Source organism: Macrobrachium rosenbergii, chromosome 53, assembly GCF_040412425.1.
Source record: "Macrobrachium rosenbergii isolate ZJJX-2024 chromosome 53, ASM4041242v1, whole genome shotgun sequence".
Taxonomy (NCBI): domain Eukaryota; kingdom Metazoa; phylum Arthropoda; class Malacostraca; order Decapoda; family Palaemonidae; genus Macrobrachium; species Macrobrachium rosenbergii.
Genome location: NC_089793.1, coordinates 9,937,824 through 9,942,823, shown reverse-complemented (window position 1 = coordinate 9,942,823; position 5,000 = coordinate 9,937,824).

Here is a 5,000-nt window from a genome sequence, read left to right as displayed (position 1 = left end):
ACTATTCACAGACAACGGAATGATTTGAAAAGTTGCTCTTAAGTGGTATTTTAGACCTACAAATTCGGAGAACGAACCAACGCCCGCGTTGTCGATTCAGTACAGAAGTCTCAGTGAAAGGACATATTTTGAAAATGCCCCAAGAACCAAGAACGAGTGGCAGTTGTTGGTATGCCCCTCTGGTATGCCGGGACCTCTGGGGCCTATGGGCATCTTCGTCGCCGTACATCTTGCTCTTCGTCCTGCCCTTCATCTTTCTACGCTACGGCAGCTTGTTCGCACCTGAGCAGGTGGCTTACGTAGAAGGAATGATTCTGAAGAGCTTCCTGGTCATCATCGTCTCTTCTCTGACGGTGGGTTTCGGCGTGGACGCGTTCCTCTGGACGAGGTCAACGGCCGTGTTCCTAGCAGGACGCAAGGACAGGTTCAGATCGCGCTACTTCAGGAAGTTCTACAGGTGGTGGCGCAAGCAGTGGAAGGCGCATGCGCCTGACTTCTTCTTACACGCTCTTTTGAGCCCGGTGTTGTATCTGCTGGTGTTAACTGGTTTAGTCACTAGTGACACCGCCGGATCGATCATCACGGAAACGTTCCGAATAGCCTTCCTAACAGAATGCATGTTCTTCACTATTCTCACAGTTTTCGATCTGATCTTCCAGTTCGTCGTGCCTGGACTTGCCATAGGAGTTTTAGAAGGCGTTGCCCTTATGGAGAATGTGTTCCGCATCCTTGACAGAAAATTATGTTCCGTTCTCGGCCTCTGAAATCTGACAAAAAAAAAAAAAAATGCCGAACTGGCAGGAATACGGCTACACTATATCAAAATCCAGATCTTGCACTGTATATTCATTATTCAGCGTCATAAATTGAAACTACCGTTCAGTTTCCTAGATAGCAAGTAAGCGAATGCTCAGTGCCCAGTGAAGAGAAAAATTAAGATTTCCTGTGACATTTAAGCAAATGATTTGATTGCAAAGTCTTGTGTCCATAGTTTGTTTTCTTTCTGTTTCTCTTCATTCGGACTGATAACCAGGAGGATCACTAAGCCCACAGCTGTCAACAGGTGGCTCCTAAGCCCACAGCAGTCAATAGATGGCTCCTAAGCCCACAGCTTTCAACAGATGGTTCCTAAGCCCACAGCAGTCAACAGATGGCTCCTAAGCCCACAGCAGTCAACAGATGGCTCACAAGCCCACATCTGTCAACAGATGGCCCCTAAGCCCACAGCATTCAACAGCCCACAGCAGTCAACAGATAGCTCCTAAGCCCACAGCTTTCAACAGATGGTTCCTAAGCTCACAGCAGTCAACAGATGGCTCCTAAGCCCACAGCAATCAACAGATGGCTCCTAAGCCCTCAGCTATCAACGGATAGCTCCTAAGCCTCATCTATCTACTGATGGCCCACAAGTCCTGTCAATCAGCAGATATGTCAATTCTACTAGACTCCAGAAATATAACCTTTAAGTATGCGATGTATATAATTGCTTCACATATGGAGTTTATTATAAGTTGGGTAATTAAAAATATCTTTTACATCAATCAGGCTTTTTATAACATTCACCTTGGTCCGTTATGTCAAAGTTTACTATTTTGATTACAATGCTTGCTGTTACCGTTGTCGTTACCTTATTTGAAAGAATTTTAATAAAATGAATACACACAGAGTGACACACACACACAAACGTGTATGTATGTATGTATGTATGTATGTATGTATATATGTATATATATATATACATATATATATATATATATATATATATATATATATATATATATATAAATAGGAAATATCACCACAATAAAGTAAAACAAATTCCTATGACAATATATTGTATTTATCTCTGGATTCCATGATACCCGTGGGACATCACCTACATAATTTAGCTCACCCCCTCCAGCACCAGCCCCCTTCCACCCCCCGAAGTCCCCAAGACTTTTCCGCGACGTCAATTGGCTATTGATTTCATGTTTACCACGGCGACTGCATTCCGCAGGAATACACACAAAGGAAGTGGAGGTAATACTTTATCCTCATAAGTACATGGGGAGGATATTGACTGTAGTTTTTTCATCTTTGTTCTGATTATAGTAAATCACACGAGAAACAGTTGTTAATTAACGATACGGGAATAGATATTCTGTTGGTGAAATGTGCTAAGGGTCAATGAATTTGACTGACAGTTACTAATAGCGAGCACGCACATGAGCAGGTTCACCATGCAATCACACACACACACGATAATATGATATATATATATATATATATATATATATATATATATATATATATATATATATATATATATATATATATATATCATATATACATATATATATATTATATATACAGTATAATATATATATATATATATATCTAATATATATAATATATATATATATATATATATATATATATATATATATATATATATATATATATATATATTGTACTATATATATTAATACTACATCAAACAAGGACAAATTCTTACGTCCTCAAAGATAAACTCCACTTCGGAATGGCTACTATCTGAAAATCACCCCCGCCTTTTCGCGGATGGCCCAACGCGTTTGTCCCCCGGTTCATGAAATGTCTCCCAAAACGAAGCCTCCCATAAGAGTCTGCATTTTATAAAAACAACTCTCCGCTTTTGAGCTAGTGGGCCAAAGCGTCCAGCCAACGGGTACAGATATGCCCCCACCTCAGAGAATTAAATTTGCCTGTCTCTGTTCCCGGCTCACTGTTCCTGCAGCTTTTGCCACCAAATTGGGGGTCGGACATGACTCCTTTCTTTGTCGTCCATGGGGTGTTCCCGAGGGAAATATTTCACCGTTTCGCGATATTATAACGGAGAAATTCTTATCTTTCTGAGCAGATATTTTCTTGGGCATTTTATTTCCCCAGAATATGATGATGGAATTTTGGTTTTAATGCCAGTGCATGAGAATACGCAGTCAGTGGCATCTCCTTGCCAATACCAAAACGTGTTATTAATCTGAGATAAGATGCGCGTTGAAAGGAATAATAATAATAATAATAATAATAATAATAATAATAATAAAATAATAATAATAAAGTGGAGAGGAAGTTGATATGGGATTGGTGCTAGCTTAACATACACACATATAATACGTATATATATATGTATATATATATGTATGTATGTATGCATATATATGTGTTAATGTAACTGGCAATGAAATGAGAGAATAAGTTTTAGCCCTCAAAAGCGGGTAGGCTTTGCACCAACATGTCTGACAAGCACAGCCATGGCAGAAAACATTTTTTTTCTCTCCAGTTACGAAGTCATTGCTATGTATATATCACTTCAAATAGTGATTTACTTTATCAACTATACAGGTACTGGCATGCGGGAGAGCTTACTATGGAAATATGCTTGAGTCCGGTAGCGGGTATACACGCATTTACCTATGACTTTCTAGTGAAAAACTTCCTCGTCTGTGACGTGGTCGGGGATGCTGTGCGCTTGTAACTCCAAGCATCTTAGATGCGAGTTCGAACCTCGTCCGTGACGTGGTCGGGGATGCTGTGCGCTTAACTCCAAGCATCTTAGATGCGAGTTCGAACCACCTGAGCGTTGAAACTTATTAATTAATTTAACTTAAACAATTACTCAGTGAATGTGTGTTTGTGTGTGAGTAAAGTGTCTATTGGTAGAGTTTATTAATGCATGTTTTAGTTTTCATGTGACATATGCACGTTTGTTCTTTGTCCATAATTTTTAAAAATTAATTCCATATCTATTTTAGCTTGTAATAACACGCAAATTCATCTATCATTTATAATAATCTTGGTTGCAGAGAAGTATCGTCCATAGAATATTATATGAACCCCTTATTACTGTAAAGGATTCTTCAACAAACATTTTAAAAACCACTTTGACCAATCTGTTTTTGTAATGTTAAGAAAGCTTTTAAATTCTATGCTGGAAAAATCGTAGGTCGAAACATTCAAAAACCCACCATATATATATACGAGTATTCCTGAGTGCTCACTGGGAAGAAGAGGTTCTCCGTGCAATAAGGAGAATTGAACCCCGGGAAACCCTGGCGAAGGTTCTCCCGCTGAACCGGGAATATTCCTGAAATAGAAGGTCTTAGTCCAGAGCGTTCCAAGGGTGAGTAATGAATCCCTGTCTCTGTATTACGGATTTCGAGTTGCATTAGCGACGGCGGAATGATGAGGCCCTTCCATTCCCCCCCCTTACCTCCACCCTTACCCTCCCCCTCCCTATGTCTCACTCCCTCCAGACTAACTAACTGCCGCTACTGCTGCTGTGTGTAATTCCTCACCTCATTCATCTTTGCTGCGAAGTTTATTTATGTAATCCCTCGCGTCAGGAGGAGGCAATTGATTGCCATGAGGGATTTGTCGAATGACGATTAGCGATATTAATAAAGCTTGTTCTGCGTCCGTCTTTTTCTTCGTCCGAGAGAGAGAGAGAGAGAGAGAGAGAGAGAGAGAGAGAGAGAAGCTCTTTCTCTAGAATACAGTATCGGTGAAAGGATTAAAGGGGAGGCAGGAGACGGCCAATAAATCTTGGTGCGTCTTGGCAAAACAATACCTTGATTAATATCTTGATTAATGAAGCGTAATTCACACCTGATTCGAGTGAACAAGACTGGAGTGCACTCATGATTAGATTAAAAAGGATGTAAGGGAAACGTTTATATAAGAATTTAGTTTAAATACCTAGTAATTTCTTATAAACATGCATACTTGAAAGACACAAAGACATCAGCGTGTTTTATATATATGATGCATACATAGACTTTACGTATGTATGGATAACTCTATGCATTCGCAAGTGCTCAGTATTCTATGCATTTACTAATCTCTGCGAGTAATTATACAACTGTCCTTCCGGGTAAAGTAGGAACGTTAGAGCAACAGTTGCGTTCACCCAGTTTCGGAAAAGCTATATATATATATATATATATATATATATATATATATATATATATATATATATA